A 16,069-nucleotide genomic window follows, 5' to 3' on the forward strand; every position below is an offset into this window, starting at 1 on the left:
CTTGGCAAGCCCTCTGGGTCACCAAACTCAATTATTTCCTCGGCTTTAGGAAAATTCTTTCGATGATGGTTTCAATACTGTTTTCCCTGCAGTGGTCTTTGTTTTCCCAAGTTCCAACTGTTCTTTGGAGTTGAAAGTAAGACTCTACCATCATTAAAAAAAAAAAAAAAACAACTCGTGAAAAATTAATTTGTGTTCTGTTCATTCGCCTTCATTCCGCCATCTGAGATTGGCTTACTGGGTTGATTTCCCCACACTTTGCTCTTTGGTACCCCAGACTGTAAAGCAGATCTTCATCTCGGGATGGCGTTTCTCAACTCCACACAATCTTTCCCAGCTCTGCCTATTGTTACCCCTCCCCTACTCCACACTTTAGATCTCATTCTTTTCATGTTTAATTTTTGAGAGAGGCAGAGCGTGAGCAGGGGAGGGGCAAAGAGAGAGGGAGACACAGAATCCGAAGCAGGTTTCAGGCTCCGAGCTGTCAGCACAGACCCCGACGCGCTCGAACCCACGAACCATGAGATCATGACCTGAGCTGGACTGTCGTTCACCCGACTGAGCCACCCAGGCGCCCGTACACTTTAGATATTCTTAACTATGTTAGAAAGTATGGCATGTATAGCATGCTGATTCTAGTTAATCCTACTGTGTTGTATATTCGGAAATTGCTGGTTTGTAACTATGTGTGATGATGGATATGAAGCAGACTAGTGGGTTGATCATTGTGTAACATTACAAATATCGAATCATGATGGTGTACAAGTGAAACTAATGTTATATGTCAGTTGTATCTCAATAAGAAAAAGAAGACATTGGACCTTCTGATCTTCATCTTGGACATGTGGCTTCCAGAATTACAAGAAATATATATAGTTTTTTAAGCCTAAAAGAGAAAAAGGGGCATGAGGGTCCCTTGTACCTAGGCTTTGGCACATATTTGCTGCCTGGGTCATGCTTTCTTCTCCCCAGATCCATCATGTCCATTGTGATTCTTTCTTTTTCCTCTGAGACATCATGTCTCACAAGAAGCCTTTCCTATTGTCCTAAGGGATGTGCCCAGATCTCTGGGTTAGGTGTTCCTCAAATGTATTTTTGAGACTCTATTACCTACAAAAATGCTGCCAGTCTATTATAAGCTATAAAAAGGCAGGGAAAATATGTCTTGCTCACCAGTCTGTTTTCATTGCAGAGCACATTATCTCAGAGCATTCTAAACAATAAATATTCAGCATATCTCTTGTATCATTAATTATTTAAGAATGTCCCCTGTGAGTGAGGGAAGATCTGGGTGAGGGAAGATCTATAAAAGCCTGATGTTTGCACAAAGCGTGTAGAGTCAGAGCCTCGTCATTGGGAGAAAAGCTTTCAAGCAAATCAGCACTTTTGAGCCAACATGTTGTCAGAGGTGGAGGAACCCCTACTTCTTGACCTGTCTGTATCAGAAGCTTTTCAAATATTGCCCATTTCCATCTTCACAAGTCCGTGGTAAACTAGACAGGAGTGGTCCTGCTTTGAAAAGAAAGAGACTGAATGATGGCAGAGGTGCCCAGTTACACCAGACATTTGCACCGGATTCTACTCCGAGCTGCTGTGAATCTGATTTCATGATTTTGATTGGAAAACCCAGACTTTGCACCTCCATGTAAAGCTTGGGCTGCACTCTTGAGGGCACTTGATCTGAGAGGTTTCCCTGATTTTGAGAGTCCCCCCTGCCACTCCGCATTGCCCCTCCCAGCCCTGTGTCCCTCCAGGTTGTAATGGGGGGGCTGAGGGCATCCACCTAATTTCAGTTGTAGCCTCATGTAGCGTGCTAGCACAGGCCCATGGCAAACGCAATTCGATTCTCCCTGTCTTCCTTTACTACTGAGAATCGTGTTCCTTCCAAATCCTTGTTCTTCCTCATGGATTCCTGCCTGTCTCACTCCCAACACCACCCCCTCGAAGAATTATGCTGTGCAAACTGAGAAGTCCTCTTCTCTGCCATGAACATTTTAAATTCGCATGGAGTAAATTAGAGTCTTTCCAGTATGTGGTTATTATGCCACAAACAGCAAGAACATTACACTATTTTTTAACATTCCTCAGATTTTACACCCTGGTCCCATTTTTATAATTACTAAACAGACACATGGAGAACATTTATTGTGAAAATGTTAAAATCGTTTTCTTTTGGAACTTGTTGCTCATAGGCAGTTCTGGAAGCAAAGCTTGGGGTGACTTGGGTCACATATTAAAAGATATGTGGGGCGGAAGGCAGCACCCGTGGTCAACCATGTGATCCCGAGCTCCCCAGGCAGGAGTAATGTGGTTGTGGAGGTGACGTCTGGGACCTTCCATCGCTCATGGTTGAAATGCTGTCCACCTGATATCCACTTAGGGGTGACCTCAGGAGTGAACTCTGTCTTTCTCCTCCTGATCCTCATATCTCTTCATTTTATCTTGACCTCTGGCAAGACCCTTACTTTTTCCATGTTGACATACCAACTGGCAGAGTCTGGTTATACCCAGAGTGTCAGGTTCAGTTTATTTTATTTTTTTAAATGTTTATTTTTGAGAGACAGAGAAAGCACATGAGCAGAGAAGAGACAGAGAGAGGGGGAGACATAGAATTTGAAACAGGCTCCAGGTTCTGAGCTGTCAGCACAGAGCCTGACGAGGGCTCAAACTCGGGAACGGCGAGATCGTGACCTGAACTGAAGTTGGATACTCAACTGACTGAGCCACTCAGGTGCCCCAGGTTCAGTTTAAAATGTATGGGAGGTTTTATCACTCTAGGTTTTGTTTTTCCTGATCAGCTAGGAAGACCTACCAATAAAGATCGATCGGCCAGATATCATGACTTTAATGTTACGAAAAGGAAATATTTACCAAGAGACACCAAAGGTCTTAGGATAAATCAAGTTTGAGCACAAGGTCCGTTAATCCTTTTCTCCAGGATAGTGGAGCTCTCAGCACACTTTAGAGTATTCAGTAAATATGGTCAGTGTCATGATTTACATCTTTCTTCTTTTTATCTTTTACACATTTGACACCATCTAGATGATACTGGTTCCAAAATCACGTGCATCGGAAGCTGCATTGGCAAGAAAATGGACAAGGTCATGTGAGTTATCCTTCTTGTCACTCGACCCTGAGATTCCTTCCAACAAACAAGTGGGTGTGAGCTGCCAGATATGTGGCTTCCACCAGGAATCTCCATGTCTGATGATACTATTTTGAATGTGTCCTTGGGTTTATGCAAAATGAATTTATTTACACATTTTTGTCAACAAGCATTTTTTGAAGTTACTGACCAAAGATGGTTGAGTAAAGATGTTTATTACACTCTTTCTCCTTAAAATCCACCATAAACAACTGACAAAAACTAGAGGGGAAAAAATAACCTCTGTCTTTAACAACATAAGAACATTTTCACAGAAACAATCACATTGAGTCACGTCTGCTGATTGAACATGGCTTAAAAAAAAGATGGTTCCCCTTTTCTTGGAGGACGAAACACAAAAAGGCTGAAGTAACAGTCAAGGTAATGGTGAGTGGGTGTGAAGAGTTGCATGCACACACATCTAACACGTTGATAGTATAAGGTTGTTCCCTTCATAGTATCATGAGTTTTCCATCATTTAGTCCCCATATGTTAATTTGCATTTCAACTGTGGTATGTCCTGTCTGGCAGCAACTGGTTAACTGTCACGTCTTTTGTCTTTCCTTGGACCTGTTGTGAACCTGCATCCAGCTTGCCTTGGAGTGAGGTCCTGGGCTATACAATGTGGACATAATTCGTGGGGGTGACTTTCAATTCTGCATAAAAATCTAATTATATGTTTCCTTCTCTTTCCTTTCTCCACTGGCCAGGATGAACACAAACATGGAAGCATCAGAATTTAGCTATGAAAAATTACGGCACCAAACAATGGACGCCAATTGGTGCCTAAACCACTTCTTAGAGAAGTTATTTGTGACTCAAGATAGCCTGTTTCAGACATCACGTGAGAAAGGGTACTATAGCGTTTGAACCATCATACAGTTGTGGGTTTATTTCCTCAGTCAGGGTTACCTTATCGAATACAGTGTATGACTGTTCCCTTGCTTTGAAAAATGGAATTAAATACCTTCATCACAGGTAAGCCCAATATTAGACAAGCCTGGAATTCTTCTATGTGCTCTACGTTCTATTCCTTTCTTGAACAGTTCATCCTAAATCCATAGGGTAGGGCTGACAACAACAGGTGTCCATGCCAGGTCAGGGAGAGAGCTTCAGTGTTCCAGAACAAGATGTCAGAGCCAGTATAAGCAGGAGAGATAGCACCAGTGTGGGGGAGAGGAAGCCAGATCAGCTATGGGAAATTGGATACATATGGGGAGGAAGAAGAAATAGCATGTGCGTTAGTTCCGAGGGGAGCCAAGGTTCTCATGGTCAGATAAGGGAGTTAAAATTACGAATGGAGAAGGTTTCAGTGAAGACTGTGGTATGGAAATAGAATCAGAGGCATCTTTAACTCACGATTTTTGATGCAGTCAGAGATCCAAAGAAATGAATGTAGATAGAAATGTATGCAGATATTCCCTAGTTCTGTTTAGTCAGAGGGCCCGGGAATAGTCCAATGAGCACATTGAGGGCCCAGATTTTGGCTTCTATGTACCACTCTTTATTAAGAGATACCAGGGCTCCTTGAGATAAAGAAAAAAAAGCAGGGGGGCGGGGGTGGGAAGTCCAGGGCTGGGCTGGATCAGGAAAAGTACAAGATGAGTTAGTAATGTCTTGTGTCAGAAAGTGCCCAAATGATGAGATCATGTCAAAGGACAGTGAGGCTTATTTGGAGGATCTAACACAGGTTAAACTGGGGACAGTTTGAACGAATTAGAAGCCATTGAGTGAAATGACAAACCATGAGGCCATATTGATCTAAATAAATCAAAGGAAAATGTTATGAGGAATAGGACATTTTCATAATTTGAAAGAACTGCCCAATGATACGTACTTACAAAGGGCAAATGAGTGCCTTTACAGTAAAGCATGAAAACATGTCACTTTAATGGAATGATCAAGTGACCATCATTGTTAACTGCACTAAAAAACGTTGTTCACCACAAGACAGGATCAAAGGGGAACATGTTATTACTTCTGGGATATTCCTGCCAAAGACACAAAGCTTGAATGGAGTCATGCAGTCAGACAAACCCAATTTGAGGGGCATGCTGAAAAATAACTGGCCTTGTGAATTTCAAAATTATCAAGGTTGTAAAGGTCAAGGGAAAATCCGAGGAAATGCTCCGGATGAAAGACACAATCGAATGTCTCATGTGATTCTAGAATGTAATTTTGTTTTAATTTTTAATTTTTTATGGAATGTAATTATGTCTAAAGGACATAATTGTGATAGTTGGCAAGGTTAAATAAGGTCTGGCAATTAGACCATCTTAATGGATCCAGGATAATTTCCTTATTGTGATGTAAGAGTTTCCCCATTTGTAGAAAACCAGTAGGGCATTTTCAGGATTAATGATGCATCAGAGTCACCACATTGACTCACAAATGTTTCTGGAAATTAAATATAGTTCTTTACCCTACACTTGGAACATTCTGTATATTTGAGGGTTTTTTCTTTTTTTTTGTTTTGTATTTTATTTTATTTTATTTTTTGTTTTTTTTCTTTTTTTTTTTAATATATGAAATTTATTGTCAAATTGGTTTCCATACAACACCCAGTGCTCATCCCAAAAGGTGCCCTCCTCAATACCCATCACCCACCCTCCCCTCCCTCCCACCCCCCATCAACCCTCAGTTTATTCTCAGTTTTTTAACAGTCTCTTATGCTTTGGTTCTCTCCCACTCTAACCTCTTTTTTTTTTTTTCCCTTCCCCTCCCCCATGAGGGTTTTTTCTTAAGTTGTAAGGAAATGGACTATCACCTTCTTCTTGTGAGACTTCTGAAAATGATGTGGACCTCTTTTGCCCCCAGCAAGTTCACTGCCTGTATGGATGGGGATCCCATGCAGGTGGGGTAGTTGAGGGAGGCACAGAAAAATCTTGGTCAAAGTTAACTGTGAACTAGTATCTCCTTTCCTGCAGAGTGGAGGCTGATGCCCTCCATTGAGGAATGAGGGGCTGTGCCCTCCCAAAGCTGCATCGCTGCAGTTTTGTTCCAGGTGAGTTGATGCTGCTGGAGAGGCCATCCAGACGGCTGAGTCAATGCTACTGCGCTGTGGGTCAACAGATGTAGGCACAGCTCCCTGGGTTTGCTCAACTCAGGTTGGGCTCCCGTGAGATCCCCAAAGAAAAGTGGAGGATGAAAATTCTCTCTTGTGTAGAACCACTGGCCCTCCTTCTTCTGTTTCCTTCTATATCTTCACCACTTTCCCTGATGTTTTGTCTCTGTTATCTTTTCTGCCTAAGCGTTTGAGATTTTCTTTATTGGCCTTCATGATGGTCCAGAATATCAGTGCTTGGTATTATTCTAGAATTACTATCTAATGCAACACATAGGAGAAAGAAAAAAAATAATCTATCTATGATACAAGAGGGTGGACTTATCTTCAGAAAGGTTAGATTTGTAACTAAACCCTAAGAGAATGACCCAGAAAAAAAAATGGACACATTAAAATGTTGAAGTAAAATGGCTATTTATGGTATTGACACACAAGTTCAATAATTTCCCCACACATGAGTAATAATACGTTAGAGAACAAGCTAACAGATAACCCACATTAGCAAATAAGCAAATAATAAAGTGCCTCAAAATTAACCTAACAAGCCATGTACAAACATATTTAGAGAAAATGTTGAAACATCATTGACATATATTAAATAAGAATTAAATAAGTGGAAAAACATGTTATTATTTTCTTGGCGAGGGAGCTCCGTATTGTAAAGATGTCAATCTCCCTAAATTAATTTGTAAATTGAAAGCAATTTCAATATCAATGCCAACAGGATTTCTTTGAGTACAAGAAAAGCTGGTTCTCTGAGTAGTGAGGAAGCATCAGCCCCTCCGGATACACAGATGGGTTATAAAGCTACATGTATCATAGGCACTTGGTATTGGCACAGCAATAATGAGAGAGCAATCAACAGGACAAAGAGTCCATAAATAGATTGACACACAGAAGGGAATTTAGTGGATGACAAAGAGAATATCCCAAATGAGCGAGGAAGAGAGAATACACTTAAAGCTGTGAGACAGCGATGTGGCCATCAGAGGGTAATATACGTGCATGCACAAATAAGTGTATATACAATATAATTCTTCTTTTAAATGCTTGTTTATTTTGAGAGACAGAGAGAGCATCGGTGGGGAGGGGTAGATAGAGAATCTCAAGCAGGCTCCATGCCGTCAGCACTGAGCCCAGTGCAGGGCTTGATCTCACGAATGATGAGATCATGACCTGAGCTGAAATCAAGAGTTGGATGCTTAACCGACTGAGCCACCCAGGTGCTCCTATATAACTGTAGTTCTAAACAGTGTCTGTGTGTACATAGAGACGGTACATGGATAGATGAGATAGATGAGAGAAAGACAGATATATAGATTAGATATAGATAGGTAGGTAGGTAGGTAGATAGATAGATATTCCTATTTACCTGTGCTTATTTTATTCATTATACAAATTTAAAAATGAGGGTAGAGATTCCAGAATGGAACAGGAAATTCAGTGATGAACTGGAGACAACTTTCAAAGCAAGACAGAAACTCCAGGCACTACACAGATTTACTGATTTGGCCACACATGAATTTATATTTTCTGCATTCAGACACATACTAGAAATGAAATCAAAGAACAAATTTTAAAAAATGTATCTCTTGGCCTAGGCCATCCTGAATTTGAACAAGGGATGCTTTCGTTGGTGCATTTAATTATTTGGTATCATCAAAAGCCAACAGCATAGCACACGACATTAATGGTTGCTCCAGACACATTAAATTGATTATCAGTTCTGTTTATTAGAACTCCGTAAGTGGAACTATAAACATTTTCTCCATATCCAGGCAGGAATTGATTCACTTATCCTTAGGAAGTAAACGAAATCCAAGTTCCCAGAATTCAGCTAAGCATGAACTTTGGGATACAGGAGGAAAAGTAAATCAACACTATGAGAACTCATTCAAATTATAAGAAGGGATTCAAGTTATAGAATGCTTTGAATTCTATAAACTTTGGGGGTTTTTGGTAACAGCTTTATGGAGTCACAATTCACACACCATGCAACGCACCCATTTAAAAGCACACAATTAAATGGTTTCTTGTATGTTCACAAAATTGCGCAACCACACAATAAATTTAAAGATATTTTCATCAGCTCACAAAAACAGCCTGTATATTTGCATGCAATTCCTCACCACCCCTCCCCTCCAATCCATGCAACCACTAATGCAGTTACTGTCGCTAAAGACTTGCTTACTGTAGACATTTTCATATAAATGGGAGTCCCACAACATGTGCTTTCATGACTGGCTTCTTCTCATGGCATACTGTTCCCAAAGACTACTCATGTTACAGCAGGTGTCAGTACATCATTTCTTTTCATGGTGGACAGCCCATTCTATGGTTGGACCACATATGTTTTTTTTTACTTCATCCATGCACGGAAATGTGAGTTTTCCAACTTGCCTCTTCGTTTTCAAGACCGCTTTGGCTACCATGGTGTGTTACAATTGCGTATGAATTTTAGAATCAACTTTCCCATTTCTGAAATAGGCCATTGGGGTTTTGATGAAATGGTGGTGAATCTGTAGATTGCTTTGGTGAGTATCATTCACCATAACAAGATGAAGTCTTCCAGATTGTGAACACAGGATGCCTTTCCACTTTCAACTCTTTACTTTCTTCCAGCAGTGTTTTCTAATTTTCAGAGTATGAGGTGTACTACTTTTTTTTTCACCTCTTTTTTTCTTTTTCAAGTTAAGTTGTACTTCTCTCATAGGATTTATTCCTAAGCATTTTATTATTTTCAAAGGAATTATGAATAGAATTGTTTTCTTAATTTCATTTTTGGATTATTCATTGCAAGTATATAGAAATTTGATTCATTTTTCTTATATTAAGCTTGCATCCTTAGAATTTTCTATGTATAAGATCATGACACCTGTGAATAAAAATGGCCTTTTGCCTTTCCTATCTGCATACCTTTTTAAAAAAATTATTGAATTTATCAAAATAAACTGGACTTCCAATTTTTTTCTATCTGCATACCTTCCATTGCATTTCCTTCTCCGGCCAGTCTAGAATGTTCAAAACAATGTTGAACAGAAGTGTTATGAGCAGAAATCCTGGTCATGCTCCTTATCTTAGGAGAAAGCATCCAACCTTTCACCATTAACTAAGATGCTAATGCTTGGTGTTTTGCAGATTTCCTGTGGGTGTTTTTTTGTTGTTGTTTTGTTGTTGTTTGTTTGTTTGTTTTGTTTTGATTTTCTGTATATGTTGGAAAAGTACTACAACTGATTTAATGATCTATGTTCGAATTTTGACCTACATACTTCCTTTCATTCTGAAACATGTATAGCCATGTGCCATATGCTACATAGTAAGTGGTCTTAAACTTGTGCCAATGGTAAAGTGTGAACTCCCAAATACCTCAAGTAGAATTTAATATTTAGCAAACCTAAATTCGATTTTAGTGCTTCCTCCAAAATAAACACACAAAGAAAAACAGACAGAAGATTGATCCCATGATACTCAAATACAAATTTTAAGTAGAATGCAGCAATACGAAAGTATTGGTAATCTTAGAATCGATTGAAAATATATGAAGAAAAGTGTCATTGTAAATGGTGCTGAGAAGCTCCATTCCGGAACTGGTCAGCTTCAGTTTACAAACAGTAATGTTGTCTCACAACTATAAAGCACTTGTCAGTTTACAAAGACCTTCTATAATCATTATCTTCTTGGTATCTTCCAATTTTGCGACAGGTCAAATGTGTATTCCTTTTGAGAGTGAGGAAACTGTGTTTCAGAGACATCTTAGGTTATGTGAATGCACACACTGCCCTAAGGGTGGTGCTTGTACTAAACATTATGTTTCTCCCTTTGCTTTCCAGAGTTCCTCTCTGCACCTGGCATGATGTGTACAGAATTGTTAGTCACCACCACCTGTAGTTTCCACAGAAGGCAAAAACGGGAAAAGCTGATTTGGTTTAAAAAAAAAAAAACATTGGGGCGCCTGGGTGGCTCAGTCGGTTAAGCGTTCGACTTCAGCTCAGGTCATGATCTCGCGGCCCGTGAGTTCGAGCCCCGCATTGGGCTCTATGCTGACTGCTCAGAGCCTGGAGCCTGTTTCAGATTCTGTGTCTCCCTCTCTCTCTGACCCTCCCCCGTTCATGCTCTGTCTCTCTCTGTCTCAAAAATAAACGTTAAAAAAAAATTAAAAACAAAAAAAACAAAAAAACAAAAAAATGAAGCTCAGGAATTCAAAAGAGAATTCAAATGTCCCATGACATCAGGATGGAAAATAAAAGCTATATTTAAAATATGAGGGGCTCCTGGGTGGCTCAGTCGGTTAAGCACCGACTTCAGCTCAGGTCATGAGCTCGTGGTTCGTGAGTTTGAGCCCTAGGCCAGGCTCAGCTGAGAGCCTGGAACCTGCTTTGGGATTTGTCTCCCTCTCTCTCTCCGCCCCTCCCCTCACGCTCTGTCTCTCTCTCTCTCTCTCAATAAATAAATAAAAATTAAAAAATAAAATACAAATATGATTATGGGCTGTTGGCACTAATTAATGTTAATTTATTTTTGCCATTCAGATGCTTCACTGAGGTGAGTTCATTGATGTGTGATGCTGATTCAAAACTTTTCTACATACATATTTTAGGTAAAAACACTCCAATTTTGAGGATGGGGTTCCAGTTTCTCAACGGTTTGAAATCCAGAGTCCATAATTAAAGCAATTTAAAAACATTTAAAGAGATAGGACATCTCCAGGGTGGGTTACCTAAATTTCAGGATATTGCCCTGTGTATTCTGTTTCAAGATCCATAGATCCTATGAAAGAATTCTAAAATATTAAAGAGAAAGGGGTTTTTTTTGAGAATTTTCCTTGTAAAGATGGGATTTCATGAGTTCCAGTGAGCTCCAAAGCAAAAACGGTCCACGCAGTCAATAAAAAAGGGTTTGAAAATGAATTATTATTATTATTATTATTATTCATTTATGAGGGAGGGATTTTCAGACTTCAGGCCCATATCCACATTTTCCTGCTATGTCGCCATGTGCCCTGGGCACAATTACAATGTATGCCACACTCTGGGAGTCCTGTTCTGTCATTGTAAGTTTGTTTGTTTATTTTCAGAGGGAAGAGTATGAGCAGGGGAGGGACAGAGACAGAAGGAGAGACAGAATCCCAAGCAGGTTCCATGTCGTCAGCGCAGAGCCCAACACAAGGCTCGAACTCACAAACTGAGAGCTCGTGACCTGAGCCGAAACCAGGGGTTGGATGCTCAACTGACCGAGCCACCCAGGGGCCTCCTGTTCTGTAATTTTAAGAAGCCTCAGTGACAGCCAATGGGGTCATGCTTCCACTGACAGTGAACTCCTAATGTGCAGTGTAAATATGGATTGCCACATACTTGAGCAACTCAGCTCACAGCAATGTCTGTTGTACTTGAGAAAGTACATCGGGACAGGTGATGAGTCACACCTGCACTGCAAGTCGGCTTGGCAGTGTGATGTCTGAGCCGGTCAGGGAAAATAAAAGGCAAAGTTGGCAAATATTCTAGTTTATTCTGTGGGTCTTGCCCGTGGTATGCTTACTTCTTGGCATACTTAAAGGCATGCTAAGCGTTAGGTTAAGGGAAGCTTAGAGGATGTTTTGATCAGAATTCTCCAGAAAAACAGAACCAATAGTGTGTGCATATGTGTATAGTATATATATTAACATTAAATCCTGGTGGCACCCATGGGAAATGAGAACACATAAGTGTGTCTGATGGGTTGTTATGAACATTCTGGAAGGAGATATGGCGATACATAGCAAAGGCTTTAGATAAAGGACTATCCTTTGACAATCAGTTCCATTCCTAGAAATACACTGTAAGCAAACAATCATTGGTGTGTGCAAAAATTTAATTGTGTGTTCTCCCAAGTTCTGTTGATTAACAGTGAAGAGATGGCCAGAAACTAAATGCCCCAAATGGAGAATTGATAAAAATAAAAAGGAGCTGAGTTTCAGTGCAGCTATTTCAAGATGGTACTCCAGGGGTGCCAAGGTGGCTCAGTTGGTTAAGCCTGCAACTCTTGGATCTCAAGGTTCATGGGATCCAGCCCAGAGTCGGGCTCTGGGTACACAGCATGGATCCTGCCTGGGATTCTCTCTCTCCTTCTCTGTTACTCCCCAACTCGCTCTCTCTCTCAAAATAAATAAACTTTAAAAAATAAAAAAAAAATTAAGATGGCATTCTAGGATAGGTTATAACAAAACAAGTTAAAATATTCGACAGATATAAACACAGCTACAGAGATAGATAGATAGATAGATAGATAGATAGATAGATAGATAGATAGACAGATAGATAGATACAGATATATCTCTATAGAAATAACTAAAAGGATATATACTCAATAGGAAATGATGGTATGATTACAGGTAATTTATGCTTCCTTCTTTGCACATTTCTGTATGTATCAAATATTTTAGTAAACAACAAAAAAGTAACTTTCCAGTGGAGAATCCCAACAATACCACCCCAGTCAGGCAATCATACTCAACCCCAACAGTGCTGTGATGTTACTAGAACGTGCCCTTGTTAGGATGTGACAAAAATGATCCTTTGTCTCTGTCTTTCTTGTGAAAACCCACAACCCCAGGCTAAACAGGAGAAAAGTATTCCCACGAATCCCGATTGAGTGATACTGTACAAAATACCTGAGCACTCCTCGTTCACACCGTCCAGCTCAAAAACCAACCGAAGTCTGGGGAAACCGTCACAGCCAAGAGAGACCTAAGAAAACATGAGGAGTGAATCGAATGTGGCATCCAGGTGGGGTCTTGGAGTGGCAAAGGGATGTCAGGGGATATGAAACAGGGAATAAGGACATTGGAGTTCAGTAGGCCTTTGAGTTAGTGTTGTGTGTATAGAGATGATGTCTGCGAAGGGGAGAATTCACCAAGGCGAGTCTGTTTCCTGCCCTCCCGCGTCAGTCTCTTCATCCACATCTGCCAGTTTCCCCATTGAGAAAGATGCATAATGGGTGGTCTCATCTGAGGTAAAGACTTTTCTCGGAGCCTACTCTAGGCATCGTTGATGAACATTGAGTCTAGACTGTATCAAATCTCACGTGTCTCCTTCACCCATAAACAGCTCCTCTCTCTAAGCCTTCTGGCATTTCTGTGGGGAATGCTTCTCATACCCTGTAATGGTCATTTCTGAGAACATATCCCAGAGGAAGAGACCTGCCCTAACCTTCCTCTGGGCTGGACAGGACTGAGGCTCAGGTGTTTCTCTCACCTGCCCACTGAGTGTAAGTCCCAGCTCCTGGTGATGTCACAGAGCTGGGGTTCAGCTCTTTCGTGACACCAGGGGTTTCCCTGGGATGGGCCAAGATGCTTACCATTATGGTGGGCACCTTCATTCAGCTACAGTGTTGACTATGAACAGTTAACAGAGAGTTTCTAAAGCAATTTCCGGAAAAGCTTTGATCCCAAATGGTGCCAATTTCTACCCCAACCAGCCATAGAGGTAATGGTGTTGTTTTCCCCTTAAACCATATTTTTTAAAAACTGTTAGTATTTTCTGGCCATTTATTTTTTGGTTGGAAGATCTGACAGCTGCATTTTTTTCCCTGACAAGGTTTTTCTGGTTTACCTAACACAGTTGGGTTGGGATAGAGCCAGCAGAGCAGCTGTGGGCTCTTGGTGGCCCGTGTTTAGGGCAGCAGGAATCAATGACAGAGCGAAGGTGGATCATTGGGAAGGGAGAAGCAATCAGCTATCGGGAAATGGAGATAATATTGGGTATGCTTCAGGGGAACAGACTTCAGTCCTCTGTCTACACCTTCACGGTATCTTGGGACCAGTAACTGTGAGTCTCAGCTTTGCCTCCTTGCAACGTGGGGACTGGAGTTCTGAAAAGCCACTTCTGGCTCTGATATTTTACGGCTACAACTGCATATGACAAAATTCACAAAGATGCCAGAGATTCGCTGTGCCAAGGGGCTAGTTCAATACTTACTAGGTCAAAAAGGCTGTGTAATGGCATTATCAGGCGATCTGGATTATCTACTCATTATCTGTACCTTGAGGGCTGATTATGTGACAGATGAGTGGATTTGAAATTGTGTCAGTAGAGGAAGAGAAGTGTGAAACGTGGGGGGATGAGTTAGGCAATCATGTGCTTTGCTCATTCAGCAAAAACAGATCACAAATCTTCTCTGTTAGGAGTCAGGGTGACATTGAAGGAACCAGAGGGAGACAAGAAGAGAAAGGAAGTGAAAGAAGGGAAGCACCGGGTAGGAAGGTGAGGAGGAGATTTTGTGGTGTGTTCGAAGAGTCACATTTGCTGCCCATGGACTTGACAGCAGGATTCGTGCAGAGGAGGTAGGGCCTCAAGGTCAACCAGTAGGACAGGTCAGATCAGAAGAGACAGAGGATGCCATCCTAAGGAACTGAATGGATGTTTCGCACGTAATGGAGAACTTAAGTGTATGAGTTGTGATAATTAGAATTGTGTTAAGGTTGCGGGCTGAGGGGCATCTGGGCGGCTCAATTGGTCAAGCATCCAACTCTTGGGTTTCGGCTCAGGTCTAGATCTCACCGTTTGTTGCATCAAGCCCCACGTCAGGCTCTACACTGACGGCTCAGAGCCTGCTTGGGATTCTCCGTCTCCCTCTCTCTCCCTGCCCCTACCCCACTCTCGTTCTCTCAAAAATAAATAAATAAATAAATAAATAAATAAATAAATAAATAAATCGTTAAAAAATATTAAAAAAATAAAAGGTTTCTGGCTGATACATAGAAGATAAAGAGGAGGTGAGGCTGAAGGGAAACTGAATATTAAAACTGCATCAATAGACCAAAAGTCAACAATGTGAGAAGTTTGTCTTCAGCTTCTAACATGCTGGGCATGTTGGGCTCAAGGAAAATAGCATAGCTTTAAACTGGCGAATTACTAAAAATACATGAAGATAGGCAACTTAGCATTCATTTAAGAACTTTTTTCTCCCCCCAGAGAGAGTGAACCAGCAGGAGAGGGGCAGAGGGAGAGACAGGATTCTAGGCAGGCTTAGTGGAGCCTGATGTGGGGTGTGAGCCCATGACTGTGGGAGAATGACCTGGGCCCAAGTCAAGGGTCAGACGCCCAACCCACTGAGCCACCCAGGCACCTCTCATGTAAGAACTTTCAAGGGAGACCAGAACAAATGGAAACAAAGTAATGTAAATAATACTGGGAATGAATGGATTAGAGAAAAGAGTATTTTTACAAAATCATGCTCGATATGATTTTCTAAGGAACAAACAACAAAATATAATGTCAAATATATAACTATGAAAGGCACTTAAAAAACTTAGAGATATCTAAAAGGAGTGAAAAATTATATATAGTCAAATACAGAGAAAGTAATACTTATGAAAGATATATACTTATATATAGAATAGGAAGAAAATCCTATCCACTGTTTCATATCCAAGTGTTATATATATCAAACATTTGATATGTAACATATTATATATACAACTTGGCATGCATAATATAAGTTATAACATATACAATTTGAAAATGAGAATGAATGGGAGTATTATTTTTGCAAAAACATAATTTATCAAAACTGGCTACAGAAGAGGTAAAAATCTTAGACCAATCACTCCAGCAGACATTGAGAAAGTTGCCAAACGATTATGCCATAAATGTAATGAGTTATTTTAAATTCTGATGAAACACAGGATTCCTGTGTATTTATAATTTTCTAAGAACAGAGAAAGAAATTAGGACAATAAAAGAAACCATATGTCATTACCTAGTAAGGTTCCTTTCAGGAATGCAAGGCAGGTCAACATGATGAAATCCAAATGTATAACTCATTGTATTAGGGGAACACAGGAGAAAGAGTAAGCATTTCTTTTCATAAATTAGATAATTTAG

General features: G+C 40.5%; 1 long non-coding RNA gene across 1 annotated transcript in view; it reads right to left on the reverse strand.

Moving 5' to 3' along the window:
* LOC122235436 overlaps nt 1-12,932 on the reverse strand; it is a 35,682-nt gene extending 22,750 nt beyond the window's left edge. The window contains exon 1 of the long non-coding RNA XR_006213514.1: nt 12,856-12,932. This is a non-coding gene — a long non-coding RNA (uncharacterized LOC122235436). The remainder of the gene's footprint in view (nt 1-12,855) is intronic.
* Between the last annotated feature and the right edge of the window lie 3,137 nt (nt 12,933-16,069).

Source organism: Panthera tigris, chromosome X, assembly GCF_018350195.1.
Source record: "Panthera tigris isolate Pti1 chromosome X, P.tigris_Pti1_mat1.1, whole genome shotgun sequence".
NCBI classification, from domain to species: Eukaryota; Metazoa; Chordata; class Mammalia; order Carnivora; family Felidae; genus Panthera; species Panthera tigris.